The 17,246-nt window shown below is 36.0% G+C and overlaps 1 protein-coding gene across 3 annotated transcripts in view; it reads right to left on the reverse strand.

Moving 5' to 3' along the window:
• Positions 1-17,246, reverse strand: part of LOC131029743 (uncharacterized) — a 145,335-nt gene that overhangs the window by 37,563 nt on the left and 90,526 nt on the right. Inside the window, exon 5 of one of the 3 annotated variants that reach the window (XR_009102818.2) lies at positions 6,548-6,733. The exons of 1 other annotated variant lie outside the window; for it this stretch is intronic. The gene's annotated coding sequence lies outside the window, so the exon portion shown is untranslated. Of the gene's footprint in view, positions 1-6,547; positions 6,734-14,539; positions 14,663-17,246 lie in introns of all 3 variants that reach the window. One more of the 3 variants, XR_009102817.2, reaches the window with a different exon arrangement.

Raw genomic sequence — 17,246 nt, forward strand, 5'->3', positions numbered from 1 at the left:
AAGGGAGGCAAATGGGAGAGGTCCACAGAATTGGTTGAATTAGAGATGGAGAAGAAATTGGTTTTGGTTTCGCTATTTGTTTGCTAGAGTAACCATGTAATCTAAAGACTTTACGAAGATGGTTTAATTCTTGGTTAAGGTGGTCCCCATCACATATCCTGTAGGCTCTAATGGCAAGAGTTTTGAGAACACTAATTTTTTGAAAAGGGTGGTGATGAGAAGAGGAGGAGAGGTAGAGGTCGATGTGGGTGGCTTTGCGGTAAACCTACCGACTTAGAGAGCCATCTGGTATTCTCAAGAGTAAAATGTTAAGGAACGGAAGTTGGTTATCAGATTCCAACTCATTGGTGAAAGACATGCAATGCACTATGCTGTTGAGATGAGCATGAAACACTTCTAATTTATCCAAGCCATGGGACCAATGAACATTAGTGTCATCCACACAGCATTTCTACCATCTAGACTTGAGCAAGAAAGAGTTGAGGGAAATTTCTTCAAATTGCTCCATGTAGAGGTTAGCTATAATGGGGGAGAGGGGGGAACCCATAGGTACGCCATCTACCTGCTCATAAGAAGTGCCTTGGAAAGAAAAAAATGTAGATCTTAGACATAATTCAACTAAGGAGGAGATTTCCTCATTAGTTTTACGCCTAATGATCTCAATAGAATCAAGAAGAGGGACTTTGGTGAAAAGAGAAACAACATCAAAACTAACTAAGAGGTTGCTATTGTCTAGCTTCTTGTCCTTAATAAATTGAACAAAGTGAGAGGAATCCTTGATGAAAGAGTCAGAAGAAGCAGAAAGAGGGGCAATAATTTTGGCCAGGATAGAAGCCAACTTATAAGTCGGGGAGCCTATGGTATCAACAATAGGCCGAAGAGGGATACCAGCCTTGTGAATTTTGGGAACACCATAAATGTGAGGGGTTACTTCTTTGGTTGGCAGGAGACGTTTCTTGGTGGAATCATCGAAAGAAGAGCTCGAGATAGCAGATTTAATTTTTTTAAGAACAACGGAGCAAGGGTTGCGAGGTAAAATTCTATAACTGTCACCATCTGAGAGCAAGCAAAGCATTTTATCGATATAGTCTCTCCTATTCATGATGGCAGTGGCATTACCTTTGTCCTCTTTGATAATGACCAAATCATTATTATTTAATAATGGATTGAAAGCTAAGAGCTCAACTCTAGGAACGTTGCTCCTAGGTGGTTTGGCCTACCTCAACGCGATAGCACAATCATGCCTAACCTCTTCAGCAATGTCTATGGGAAGAGACCATACTGAGCTCTCAATTTCAATGAGAAAGTCCACCTTCGGAATAAAGCGAGGGGAAATAGCAAAGTTGAGACCACACTTAAGAAAGTTGAAAGCAAGGGGATCAAGATGGGTGTTTGATGAGTTGACGACCAACTTGCATTCCCAATTGTGAACATTGGGAAGCTCACAAGAGCTGAGCTGGAGGGGCGTGTGAGAGGAAGATGACATAGGATCATCGAAGGGTACAAAGTGAGGATTAGGGGAAATTTGCGGGCAAGTGGCAAGGGGATTGGTGCTAGGGGGGACCCGAGGGTACAAGGTAAGAAGGACAGCGCGTTTGTTGGGGGAAGTAGGCAATAACTGCACGGAGGAAGATGACTGAGGAGGCAGAGGTGGGAGTTTAGTAAGATTATCAAGGTTTGAGAGATTGATGGGACAAGCCAAATTGCTAGGAAGGGCTCAAAGAGAACCAACAATATTAGAAGAGATATGACAGCAATTAATCAACTTTATTTTGCTACACAACACACTTTCTAATGTACCTAAGAATATCATCCTTAGACCCCTTCCAGGCAAACGTTTTTTACTTACCTATATGTTTTGAAGTATCCCTAATGGCCTACTAGAGGAGTATCATGAACACCCCTAAGAATCTCTTCCTTCATTTTTTATCTCGGCACTAAATAAATTTTGTCCTTATAGTAAATGATGTCATCAATTACCTTATACCGTTCCTCTTGAATTCCATCCATAATATCACATTCCAAAGTATTCTTAGGGTATTCAACTAGAAGATGGGATTTCCAATCTGCTGAAATTTCAAACATAGTAAACAAAGTGGGTTTCCTAGACAAAGCATCTACTACCACATTCTTCTTTCCTCTAACATACTCAATATCAAAATTATAAGCTTGTAATTTTCCTAACCACTTTTTCTGCCTCTCATTCAGATCCTTTTGCCCAAGGAAGTATTTCAAGTTGTTGTAATCAATCCTTACCACAAACTTCCTCCAACTAGATATTGTTTAAACTTAGCCAAGGCGTGCGTTATTGCGAGCATCTCCTTGTCATATGTATAATAATGTCTCTTAACATCTCTAAGCTTTCTACTTCATAAGCTATAGGGTGCTTATTTTGCATAAGCACAACTCCAATTCCCTCTCATGAAGCATCACACTCAAGCACAAAAGGTTGAGATAAATCAAGAAGTGCCAAATCAAGGCAAGTGTCCATTACCTCCTTAAGACAATCAAAGACCTACTCTGCTAAAGCTAACCAAGACAATGATCCCTTTTTCATCAAATCTATGAGAGGTGCAATGAGCTGTGAAATCCCCTTCACAAACCTTTTGTAGTAATAGCTACACAATTCAAGGAAGCCTCTCAAATGTGACATATTCTTTGGTGGGATCCAATCAAGAAAAGCATGAATCTTCTCTTGATTCACCTTTACTCCATTGGCATTGATAACATGACACATGTATAGCACCTCTGTCATCCCAAATTCACACTTAGATACATTAGCAAATAAAGATTGAACTCCCATTTTACCCAATACATCATCAATATGATGAAGGTGGTCTTCCCAAGTTTTGTTGTAGATTGGTATATCATAGAAGAACACAAGCACAAAGTTCTGCAACTGCACTGCGTTTGATATCCTATGAACTTAATGTTGTGTTGGCATGGTCAAAATTCATAATTGGCCTATTTTAGTATTTCTGCATCTTGATCGTTGTGCAAAAATATAATTATTTTTAATCATAGAGTGACTCATATAGTTCAAAAGTAAATTAAAATAATAGTCACTTTATAAAGAAATAAAATATGCTTTTTTTCTTAGAAAGTTATTAAATGATTATAAAATATAACTTATTGATTTTTTCTTAGAAAAGTTATTAAATGATTATAAAATATAACTTATAGAAAGATCCCAACGGGTTTTAAAAGGAGGTTGAGAGAAGTCATTTCCTCATTCTTGAAATATTGGATATTGGATATTTTCTTGAAACCGTAATTGAGGAGGTTAAGCAAGTTTGCTCAACAACAATCCTAGGACGAAACCCCTAAGGTGAAGAATGGTTTTGGGGGTGAAAGATCTACCCTAGTCGATACAGAGGTGGATTCATACAGGATTCAAGATTATGCAGATTGTTTTAAGGTTCAAATTTTGAGCTAAAGAAGAGCTATATTTCCAGATTCGATTTTGTGCTGAGATGTAAATTTATTGAGATTTGTATTCAAATTATAAATTTGTGTGTAGAATATATCGGAGATCCTTCCATTACAAGTAGAATTAGGCACTTCATACAAGGGTTTTCAACCCTAATTTCTAGCTGCCCTCACATTGTTGTCATACGTTACAAGAGACCAGTGCAGCAAATAGGAAGAGTAGTGCTTGCAAATATGGAGGATTTTTGGAGCATTCTATTGTTATTTTCTCTCAACCATGTCTTTTGGACACCCATAACAAGGGTGCAGCTCTCAAGGAAGGAGCGTTTTAGATATTAAAATAAGAGCTATGGTTTAAAGTGGGTTTTGAGCCCCATATTCCTAGGTATAAGTTTGACATAGCAAATTAAAGGTGTTTGGGAGTGTGCTAGAGTAGGTCACACCTCTAGATTGGCTGTCTTTTATCCTCACTGCTCAGTAAGTGCACAGAAGTTTAAGCACACGTTATATGCATGTAGTCATCAATTTGCAACAACATAAAGGGTTATTTCCAGTGGTGATGTAGCTGCAGCTAGTTACTAACAGTTAAAAGCAGATATTCCCATATTTGGGACAGTCCAACATATGCTGTATGCAATTAATGATTACAGCAAACTGGTTAGTTGTATATCCTGTTTATGAGCAATATTACTTTCCAATTCGGTTTTATATGTAACTTGCATCAAAGATATTAATCAGTGATACGTTGTGATCTTTGATATTTACTAGTGATATCTGAATCAGTAAAATGAATGTTTCTTGTGTATATTTCTTGCCATAATTACATAACTCTTTCATAGCATTTGTATCTCTCATTCATTACACTTGTCTAGCATTAAAAACACAATTCATTTGAAGGATAAAATGATTTGATTAGCAGACATTTCGATAAACATTTGTTGAAATACACATTATTGGTTGAAATACACAAATATCCAATAAAGGGACTTTACGCATACAAAACAAAGCAGGTAATGTTTCAAAACAACAGATACTAGAGATTCATCTAACACATTGTCTCCTAATACTTCTACTGATGTAGTAATCTCCGAAACTCTTCTGAAAATTTTCCCACTTTTTTAAATCAGTTAGCATTTGCAAACAATGTAGTTGACGTTGCAATGAAGAATTTGACTGTAATTTTTGGCCTCATATACTATCTTAAGGTGATCCAAGCCTCTTTGGCAGTTGTCATTGTTTACATGTGAGGCTGAACTTCATCAGTAACACCAAACAGGATTATGAATTTAGCCTTCTAATTTGCCTCATCATATTGGTTCTACTCAGCAGCCCCAACTTGTCCAGGTCTAGTTATATGTCCAAAAGCTATATCCCACAAATCTTCAAACTCAAGTTGAGTTTGTACCTTTGGTTTTCCAAGGGACATAATTATCACCTCTCAATAGTTGAGAATCAAGAAGCATTATTTAATTTATTTTTGAAGAATTGTAAGTCATTTTATAAGATTTGAGGGTTCCTTATCTCTCCGAAGAAAACGTACGCCTTTATTTCTCTGATATTTTTCAAAGTTGATGCCACAAACAACATTGCTGTTGTAGCTATATTAGGCGTTAGATGGATTAACATAACACAACAACATTACCCATAAATGTAAATCAGAGGCACCATTTATACTAAATGCTGCGATGTTTTGGTTACCAGAAAATAGCAAAGAAATGGCTTGTATTTTTTGAATATGTATATTTAAAAATTACTTTAGAGGGAGCAATTAAAAAGGTAATATGCACTTTCCTTTATTTGAACTATAGGAAGCGAAAAGAATTATATATGTGTATGTTTAAAACTCTCTTCAACCTGAATTTTTGTTTCTCCAAATTATCAATTGTTATATGCTTCGAAGTTTATGGAAGTGAGATGTTGAAAGGATAAAAATTAAATTAAATGCACCTTTTTGAATGGTGAACACTGAATATGCTTTTCACAACTTCTTTTTCAGACTCACTTTATCACTCCAAGCCTATATGTGCCACTGCAAATGTTATGCAAGGTTTCTTCAGTCATGCAGCAAACAAACTCTCATGTGGCAGCGCTCAGAATACAGAAGCCTGACTTATTTTTGCAATAGACAGATCTTGAATGGCACAAAGTCTGATTTTCAGGTGCTGGTAGAGAAGGTGAATTTTACAGATGGCAAAGAAATGTATGAGTGATTTGTTTTCACTCCCTATTCTAGCGATGATGAGAGAAATAACAGCAGCTTCAAACTTATATGATTGGATACCCACAAAGCAGAAAAATATGACTTTGATTGAAGTTATCTCTCCTTTTTGGTTATCATGGTTTATCCTTTGCAGCAGGTTCTTCTCTTCAATTGCTTGCCTCTTTCTTTCTAATTTCCACACTGTAAATGGAGTGGATGACTTCTACACTTTTCCCGTGCAGCAGTTAGGAGATACTTTTATATTTTTGATATCATCTTGCAGAGATCAATTTCTCTTGGCAGCCTTATCTTCCACACTGAACTGACAGCAACATTTTCTATATCTTTTTAATCTCTGAATTGCATCTACTTTGCATCACCATCGCCTCTACTCTGCATCAAGCTTTATGTCTTCTCACATACGCAAGAATTATTGATGCTCTGATACCAAAATAGAATTGGGACACAATGAAAAGTCTTCATTATTTGGGAAGCAACAATATATACAGAGATAGTAGTAGGTAATCAACCAGTCATACCCAACCAACTACCAAATAAAACTAACGGTACCCGTCTATTACGGTTATCATTTATGTTAATAATAGTTCTGAATTCTTATTAACATAACACAATATTTTTATGATGTGATATTATATGATTATAAAATTCTAACAATGATAAGGCAATATTGTAGCGAATAAATTTGACCTTCACATTGTATTTGTTTGCACTCTCATTCATTAAATTTTCCTTATTATTTTTCATAAATGATTCATTTCCCTAACATGGTATCAGAAGCAGGTTGCTCTAAGAAGCAATGCAGGGAATAAGGCTTGTGCATTAGGTCATCATGGAGGATCTTACAAATGTGTTCTAGAACATATATGAAGAAGTGATTCTTAACAAATCACAACATACCACTGTAATAATGCTTGGCATGTAGAATGAGAGAATCATTTTTGATATTTTTGAAAATCTCCTTGAAGACAAGATTCATGATAGGAGACAAGTATACGTGGCAAACTGCAGTAGAACCCTCAGAAAAGCTTTGTGGCATGCAGTTTGTAGATTCTAGAAGTCATCCATGTGCGTTTCAACTAATACCTGCAAGATAGAAACAACAGAAGCACTGGACATCCTAAACATAAAAGGAATTAAAAAATAATATATTAAATGAATCAATTCAACTTTGAAGCCTGCAGTCAAGTTTGTCATAAACTGCCTATTCTCGATAGAAAGTTTACAGTAGTAGCTCTAACAAGCATAGCTTGATATCCGTGTTAATTTCCTCTCAAAGAAAAGTTCAGAAACCCTGGTACAATTTTCTCAAACACAAGCTGAGGAATTATGAACGCAGAAGACATGGAATGTTTTCAGAACTACACAAGAAAATGTTCTCAGAAATTCAGATTAGCTAATGAAAATGTTAAGAGTAACCTGTTTCAAAGCCTGTTAGTGGTGTTTTCTATTCAATTCAATTTAACCCTATGAACATGTAAACAGCAAGGTCTCATGTTAATATCAGATGAAGATCTATCAAAAAACCCATTTCGATTTTACTTGTCACTACTTTATTTGTCCAATAGAAGTTTCCAATTTGTACTTAAATGCAGTTCCAGACAGATCTGTACTGATTTCATTTTGTAGACTTAAGCCAATGCAATGAGTTTGACTAAAGTATGGAGTATGATTCAGAAATTGACTCATTGTGAAGAACAGCACAAACCTTGAAATGTCCCTTTTATGGTCCATTCCAACATCTTTGTAAACTCCAACATTATTAGAGAGTGTAAACTTTATAGGAAAGGTACTCTAACAATAACAAAGAGTTACTGGAGCAAAAATGAGTACAATGATACTTTTTGTGTATAGAACCAACATTCTCGAAGCACTCCACACTTCTTGGAGAAGTCTGTCAACTTGGAAGAGCACTAAATTTCATATAGACTAATATCCTATTGTAATGTCCTCATTTTTGAGCCATCTTGTTCTGCAAGCATTGGCCAATTTTTGGGGTTTTCCTTAAGTTCCTAGTCAAATCAGATCAATATGGCAAATGCCTTTAGATTGCATAGAAGTGATGAAATCCTAATTATCAAGCTTGATGGAGCTTCAGAAGTTGGTAGAAGTTCTAGGTCTCACAGTCAAGACTGAATATTGAAGACTTATTTTGGTCTCTAAACTAATCCATTTTTTTTCTAAATTCCACCCATCATGACCTTGGATTTGGGTCCAATTTATATCGAACCAGATTCTGATTTGGTGTGGTTTCTAATGAAAGAAAGGTGTGGAAATATGATGTGGGTTCATCCTAGACAAACCCGAGCGAACTCAAACAAAATTGAAGCAGATCTAGTAGCATAAACATGGAACACACTTTTTTTACTTATATTTGCTGTTTTTGGGGCCTTTCTAATAATTTCCAGCATTTTTCAAGGGTTCTTGCCCTAGTCATCTGTGAGCAAGTACAGTGCACCTCTGAAGCATCTTTGTTGTGAAGGAACAATGTCCTATCTCTATATCCGAAACTAGAGTTAAAATTGCCTATAATTTGGAATTTTGCTCACCTGTGCCCTATCATACTAATGTACACCCCAACTGATTTCTTTAGAAACATCAGAGGCTGAATCGAACAGAATATCTTGGTATATCGAACAGAAGATCTTAGTTGGGATATAGAACATCATGAGTTTACTATCTACCACAATCTTCAGAATATCTTTGTTCCTTGATTCATGCAAGGAATATTTTATTAAATGTATTAATAATTAATGTGTACATTATAATATGTTATAATATGTTAATATTATTATCAGCTTTAAGAAAATAGTATATTGGGTTTTGTTGATGTTTTATAGCTTTGGTCGGAGAAGTCTCGTATCTATAAGTAATGCAAATTATCGTTGATATCAATATATACATATTAATATATGTAATAATAATAAGTGCTCTTATTATTATTATATATATGAATATCTATATATACATAATTTATATTTATCATTGTTTATACAAATTAGAATATGAGCACCGTATCTATAAGTATCGATTATATTGATCAAATGAAATGATCAATATAAATCGATTCTCCACATTAAATAGTTCGATATATATTTATCGCTGTGTATATCGACTTTAGTCGATCTCCCTTCAAAGACGATTATGAAAATCGTTACTTGCACGTAACAGTAATAACTAACGATTTGAAGAATCGTTAAACTGCTAACAAACGATTAAGAGGAATCGTTGTTTGATTGTCAACCGAATAACAAACGATTAGGTATCGTTGTCTTGCATAAGCTTCGATATAGAGACATCTCAATGAAGAGACACGTCTCCACGTACGTGGAGGCATGTCTATTCATCGACATGTCTACACGTACGTAGAGGCATGTCTGTCCATTGACATGCCTATACCGTAAGGTATATATCATGGTGTAGTTCGAGTTTAATAGGCAAGTACAGTAATCATAAGTGCAAGCCTTTTAGATATCGATCTTCTTCATTCAGCAGACTCTCAAACACATTATGCATTAAGTTGTGTTCCCTTCACATGTGCAACAACCTGCACTCAAGAGTTCATTGTCATATAGTTTAGTGCGAACCAAGTATTATAAAAAAAAAAAAAACTATTCACATATCTGATCTGATCCAAACTTTAACAGCTTTAATATTCTTATTTTTAGATTACAAATATATACATTAATTAATGGTTTTTTATATGATGAACCCAACCCCAAAAAAAGTTTTTTCAAATCCACAAACTAAATCTATAATGTCCCCATTTTAAGAAAAATTGATTTGTGAGCGCTTAGCCAGTTTTCGATTTTTTCAAAAGTTACTTGGGGAGTTGACGAGAACTCCAAATTTTTTGGAGTGCTCAGGTTGTGTCTTACAAAGATGTTGATCGGCAATGAGTTCAAATGGTTATATGGAGCCTATTGATGCTTTTAAAATCATGTTTTGACCTTTTGTGTGCTCTCCAAACTTCTTGAAGGGGTGGGCTATTTTTAGTAAGTCACCCAATTGCTTTGGTTTATCGTCCTATGACTCCAGTACCACCATGGTATGATCATAATTAAATCATTATGTCATTTGGATACTTTTTAAAACTTGGGTAAGTTATTGACTTATTATTTAATTAATTCACTTAAGTTGTCGAATATTGAAAATATTAAAAAAGACAACTTAGTGCAATAGCTTGTTGAAAAGGTATTGATGTGTTTCAAGTTGGACACCTAGGCTTGGGGGAACACATGAAAAATAATATTAGTTCTCCAAAAAGGTCTTTGTGAGGGAAAAAAAATATTATTTATTATATTTTTAAATTGGTTATTTACCTCTAAAAAGGTTATAAAAAGGAGGTTGGGAGTTCATTTGTAAGGTTAGACTACTGAATTTATTTTGTTATACCCTAAGTTCTTCCTAAGCTTCTTGCAAACAAAAACCCTCGCTAGCTAGTGTGATTTCATTTAGAGATCACCATTGTTCTACAAATTGAAGCTACGATTTTGAGATTGCATTCATGGATGATTTAATGTGTTTCGATGATGTTGGATGTTGATAGAGTTTGTGAGTTTTTTAAAGTGTTAGTTGTTTGTGTGGTGCAATTTCTGTGTTTGATCCTCTTAGTATGTTGTTTGGGGTCACCATTTCATCATTCCAATTTGTACAAGTTCAAGGAAGGCAGATTGGTAATTTGTGTGGATCATTCCATGTAATGGGTTGTCTGTGAGGGTGTGGGTAAGGATTCCCTAACCTAGGCGCAACACTTTTTGTGGTCTTTCCTTGCTGATAGGAAATTCTTTGCTATCTGGAGGATAGTTGACAGTGTATTGGGTTTAACTTTTGATGTTGGCATGATAACAAGAGGTCGTACATGAAATAAACATTTAAGTACAAGTGGTATTTATATTTGGGTATTGTTGTGACGTTTTCACACATCACTCCATTGCAAATGGGGACCCCTCTTTGCTTTCATTTTGTTTTAGAATAGGTTGTTGAGCATCCTCCTTTTGAATAAGTCAGCATGAGATGAGCTTGCACTTGGGATAGTGTCACTTGAACAATTCACCTATGATGTTATATGTAAAATTTGGCTAAGGCATGGAAATCAAGGGACATCCTATCCTTTGACCAAGGGCATCCATCCTTTGACTAAGGATGTCCACATAGTTACATGATCAAGCCTTCCCAGGCTAGGAACGTCTTGTCCCTTGGCCAAGCACATTTCGTCCTTTGACTAGGGATGCCTTCACCCAAGTAAGATATCTCGTCCTTTGACCAAGGACGTTTCATCCTTTGATTAGGCAGCTCTATGATTTGAACGACCTCTCTTGGAAAACACAAGTGTGTCTTGGGCAAATTCGCCTTAGGATGCGAATAGGTGGCACCCTTTTCCTTGTCACGTATCAAGTTGGGCGACTCGTTTAAAATGTGAATTGCAAAATCAAAATCGACTTCAAGACTTAATTGTGAGGTGTTTAATAAAGGTTGCTGCGCAGGTGTGAGACATTTAATTTGGTAACCACAACTTGATCCAATCAAAGCAAAACACTAAATCTGATATGGCCAGCTGATTGTATTTAAAGTTTGAATTTTAAAGTTCTAAGCTCAGGCTATAAATGATGATTATAATATATTCAATGCATGCCGTTTGCATTTACAGAAATGATTACAAGGCATTTGCATTTAAGATCTGAATTGCAAAATTCGAAGTTTGCATTCATGAATTGATTGCAAGGTATTTAATGTAGGGGGGTGATTCATATCAAATCAATTCTCCTAAGACCCCATGATTTTGGAACAGAATGCTTTCGCTTAAAATTTAAAATGGATAACTACAAGACATTGAATGAATGTAAATCAAATTGACCCTTTGTTTTAATTGCCAAGCATTTAATAAAATTCGCCAGGTGCCTGTGATGAAGTATCAAGTTTCTTTTAAAAAAAACAACTGCAAGGATGTGTTGATCATTTCATTTGATCAGCACAAGATTGATATCATCCTTGCTAGAACAGTGATTCAACTTTCAATTGAACATCAGCGAATTTGTAAATGGACGAATTCATTATCAGACAGCGATTTATGTTTTGATTAAGGCAAAGTTAATCCAAGGCCAAATTTTGGCGAATTTGAATCCATCTTCATGCAATTTTGATTGAGGTTATGATGACTTCATGAAGAAGCGCGATTCTGATTTTAGGTACAGCGATTTGTGTTGATCAAGACCAGGTGCAATCAATATCTGACCACCATTCAAAGTGTAGCAAATTTGCCATTCAAGGTGGCGACTTTGTAATTGTTTGGAAGATGCCAGCAAATTGAAGTCTAGCGATTCCTATTTTGATCAACTGTTTCAAACTGATATGCCTTGGCAGCACCTTCACTAAGCAACATCCACAACAAGTTACTTCACAGCCTGGACGACTTTGACATACAGCAAAAGCACTGAGTGTAATCAGCGAATTTGGAGGGAGATTATCACGCCTACACCAAAACTTGCCCAAGGTCCAGCGATCGGTCAAAGGACATATTTGTTCGGGCATTAAAATTTGGCCAAGAAAGTAATTGAATCAACTGACCAGTTTGTTTATGATATATCACAGGTCTGAAATGCAGTATATTTCCTCAAATTGAGATTGGATCGGGCCTTATTTATGTTCAATTTGACCTCTATTTATTAAGTTTTGTTTTAAGAGGGTTTCTTTAATGCATTTTTTATCATCTTTAAGCATTCGCAAGGACTGATTATTATCATAGATGATCATATCTTAGTTAAAGGTTAGAGGTGCAACCACGGTTTGAATTTGTGTTAAGACATTTTGAGAAGATTATCACCTTAGGGTTGTTAATTTCAAGCAATCAGATGTTAAACTAACCCAATTAATTATAATCAGACTGTGAATAAACAGTAATAGTAATAAAACACAAGACACAAGACGCTAATACCCTGGGAAAACCTCCCTCTTGGAGGTGAAAAACCCAGCCTTAAATATGATAAGTATTATCTCAATTGTAGGCAATTACAATATAGCAAACTTATCTCAGATTGCTGTCCAAACAGCAAGTTGACAAGGTTATGAAGGATGTAGCCCTAATCAACAGTAGATGACCAAAAGAGAGGATCAGCAGCTGATGACAACAATAGGCTGGAGCAGAATTGCAGAAGATCTTGACAACTTGGCCCAACAATATCCTTGACTGAATTCGCACAAGTGAAGAGTTCGCTAAAGTGTAGGAGAGCAGATTGCATTTGCTAAGAATGATTGTATAAATGACTTCATCTTCAAGTGGATTATATACCATCCTTTTGGCGCTAAACATCCTCAAGTCGGCTTGCAAGATAAATAATTAATATTATACATTTTCCCACGTTAGGTATTGGGTCCAGCCCAATAACCATCACGTTACAATTGAGCCCAGCCCAAAACATAGTTAATTGTTACATTTGGGTCTACCCTATCTACAAGTTACATTCAGTATAGGACCACAAGTTACATCGCCCAATTAGGGTTAGACCAAATTGCAAGTTACATTTGTAGGGCCTGTCCTATCCACAAGTTACATTATAACAAGACATAATTACAAGTTACATGTATTTGGGCCCAGCCCTAAGTTCAATTTACATAATAGATAATACATGTGTATTTTAATTGTCATTGACAACATTAAAATACAATAGATAGGTATCCAAGCTAGCTACTATTTCAACAAGGGTTATGAACCTTAGCCTAGGCCATTAGGTTTTGTTTGCAAATCAAATATCATATTACAAAACTAACTTAAACAACTCTCGCAGGTGGAAGATGGTAGGAGCACGACTAGCCCTCATCAAGGAAGATTCGAGAGGAGAGGCAATGGAATCAAAAATTACACCATTTTGAGGCAACGTGGGAGATACCAACCTTGGCCAAATCAACATGAAGATCTACATTCTAAGAAGATATCACAAGGAGCTCAACAATATCTAGGATGAAAGGATCAAGGTTTTGAACAAAGAAGAATATCACACCACAAAGGCATCAAAAGGAAAACACTACATGACAAAGAGCAGCTCTCAACATCGAATATAGCATGGAAATTTTCACAATCTTGAATTTCCTTCGGAAAACCAAGAATCATAGCCAGTATAGCCAAAAGAAAGCTTAAGAAAGCAAGTGATCAAAACAAGATATAGTTTCAAAAGAGTTAATCAAAGTTAGAAAATCATGCAATTGGGGAATGTCTCCTATAATTGTCTCATTCATTAATCGAGCTTGGATAATGTTGAGTATCAAGAGATATGCCTCATTCATTTACAATTACAACTTGTGATGAGTTACAAAGATCGAAGCTGAGGTGGTGCCTAGCCATCACATCTAATCAAGATAAGGCATCCAGATTCAATGTACCTAACTCATCCATCAAAGAGGATAACTACTACATGGGCACAAAGCTCAATGCACCTACCATCGTCACCTATTGGTCGAAGTTTCAAGGAAGGACATGTGTCGCACAAAATGTAATTTTATCATTGGTCAAGCATTAAATGCTTTGCAATGGGTGTAACAAACTCTAATTAAGGTTTCTATCTTTCGATCTTGGCCATTGATTATGAATCAATCTAAGCCATTCCATTGTAATGAGAGCACTATACAAGGCTCCACTCTTTCATTTGTAAAGGATAATAGATAGAGAATAGTTAGTAGCTCAGTAGCAGATAGCAAATAGAGTAGAGTAGGAAGAGAAGGCAAAGATTGTTGCCAAGATATTGTTGCGAGAAGCATGTAAACTTCATTGAAGACATGGTGAAATTGATAAGTTGATTCAACAATTTGCATGGTCTCTACTTCTCATTTATTTTCATGTTGTTTAGATGAATGGAAGAAATTTGTCTATGAGCAATGGCGAAATTTGTATATCCATACCAGCGATGTAAACCTCTGCGCTCCAAAGGTAAAATTGCAAGTACTCACGAGCCCTAATCCGGTGCGAGTCACTCGTTTTTAATCTCAGCAACGAGTTTTAACAAAACCCGCCGAGATTTTTTCCTGCAATAATCGCTAAAAAATTGTCAACAAATCACCCAAAAAACTGGCACAAAAAAATGAGTAAAACGTTTTCAAGTCTTAAAAAACCTAAAAAAATTTGACATTTGATTTTATTGTGAGCAATGGGAGCAGAAAAAAAGCCACACAACAGTAGGCAAATCCTCACGACGCAACTAGAGCACGATTGCAGCAAAAAATCACACGATTGCAGTCAAATCCGCGCAACGTGACTAGGGCTCAAGGCAGTATTTCGAATTTCAGGTTCCATGTTTTCACATTTCCTTTGTTTGATTTTGCCTGATTCGAAATTTTGAACAGTTCTTCTATGTTTTTTTTTCCTCAACACTATTTTTAAATTTTAAATAGTGACTTTTAAAATTTTTAATAATACAGTGTTAAATTAATAATTTAGTTTTTTTACAGTGTTAAATTTTTAACAGTGAGTTTGTGACTCTATTATTAATTTATTAACACTGTATTAATTTATTATTTTTTTAATAGTGAGTCTATGACTGTATTATTATTTTATAATAAGTTTTTAATACTATGATTTTTTCCAGTGTGATCTTTTTAATACTATTATTCAAAAATAATAAGTCATTAACAATTTAACACTGTTATTTTTAAATAACAGTATTAATAATTTAATATAATAAATTTTAATTGTTATTATTTATTAACATTGTTATTCATTGTAATTAATAGCAGTGTTACTGTGATATAGATAGGATTAGGAATGCAATAAGTTAATAACAGTGATATTGTTCCCTAAATGTCGTCTCTCTCTTTTGCTAGGTTCTCTTCCATTTTTTTTGAAAGAAAATGGCTTCTAGTTCTACAGGTATAGGTGGTGGCAAAAAGAGAGACCTTTTTTGGAAACATGGGACACCAGGTCCAAAACAAGGAGATGTCATTTGTAAACATTGCACTAAGATTATAAAAGGCGGCATTAATAGGTTCAAATATCACCTTGCACAAATTGAATGCCAAGATACCAAAAAATGTTTGTTATAACATGAAGAGGCTACGAAGGATGCAATAGCAACGCTTGAAGCATATGATCAAAGGAAGGCAACAAAAAAGAGAACAACAGAGGCAATGGTCGCCCCAAGGGCAGATTTGAGTTCTACAGGGTCACATACAAATGTGGAAGCATCTAGTTCTTCCCTTGGGCTGCGGATACGAGGAACGGGAAGTGTGGGCAGCCATATGGAAAACTACTTTGTTCCACGTAACACTCCTGGTGCACAACCTGGATTGCAGGGCACTGCATGGAATAAAGAGGCTCACCAACAGGCAAAGGTGGCGTGTGCTAGATTTTGGATCTACAACAATATTCCGTTCAATGTTGTTTCTCGTCCATATTGGGACCATTTGGTCACCGCATTGACTATGGCAAGTAAGGGGTTGAAGTCCCCAAGTCGTTATGAGATGAGTGGGCCCTTATTGCAAGATGAGGTCCAAAACACTCACATATTAGGGAAAGAGAAAAGGAGTATTTGGGAAAAGAATGGCTGCACCATTCTTTCTGATGGGTGGACGGATGGTAGGAATAGGACACTCATCAACTTTCTAGCTGCTTCAAGGGGATAGTTAGTATTTTTAAAATCAATTGATGCCTCCAATGAAGTGAAGAATGCAAAGATCTTGTGCAATTAGTTTGGAGCCCTTGTGTGGCCCATTGTCTTTACTTGCTCCTTGAGGACATAGGGAAACTAAGCTAGGTGAAGAAAGTGGTTGAAGATGGAAGGAATACCACCAAATACATCTACAATCACACATGGGTTCTGAATCGTACAAGAGAGCACACTGATGGTAAGGATCTTGTGTGATCGGGTGTCACACACTTTGCTACCAATTTCCTCACCTTACAGAGCATACTAGCTGCATTGCCCAACCCGAAGTAGATGTTTGTGAGTGAAAGATGGTTGGGGAGTCCTTGTGCTATGAAGCCTGAAGCAGAGAAGATTGTGGTTGCCAATTTTTACTCTAATTTTGCCAAGATGGTGGAGGAGATCATCAATGTTAGTTTTGAAACTTTAATTGATAATTTATTATGTTTTCTAATATTACAATCTGCTGATTTTGTTAAATTTTTTATATCTAGGTGTCGAAACCGTTGGTGAGGGTGCGACGAATGGTGGATGGGGATCATAACTCCATGGGGTATCTATATGAGGCCATGGATAAAGCCAAAGAGGCAATTCAACTCTTGTATGGGTCAAACAAGACCAAGTATGAATCATATGGCACATAACTGATCGGAGGTGGATCCATCAACTCCACCAACATATTCATACTGCTGCCTACTACTTGAATCCCAATTTTTTCTACTCCCCGAGTTTAAGAGCAGATGCAAAGGTTAAAGTTGGCCTCGACACATGCATTGGGAGATTAGTTGATGATGAGATCCTTCGAGACCAGATACTTGATGAGTTGCAGAGCTATAAGAAGGCCACAGTGCCATTGTTTTCTTCAACTAATTGCAAACGTAGGAGAGACACCCTACAACCAAGTTAAAAAAAACATATGTTTAATTTTATTTTACCATTTATTTCTCTCTTTAAGATTATTAAAATCTTTA

This window comes from Cryptomeria japonica, chromosome 9 (assembly GCF_030272615.1).
Source record: "Cryptomeria japonica chromosome 9, Sugi_1.0, whole genome shotgun sequence".
Classification (NCBI taxonomy): Eukaryota; Viridiplantae; Streptophyta; class Pinopsida; order Cupressales; family Cupressaceae; genus Cryptomeria; species Cryptomeria japonica.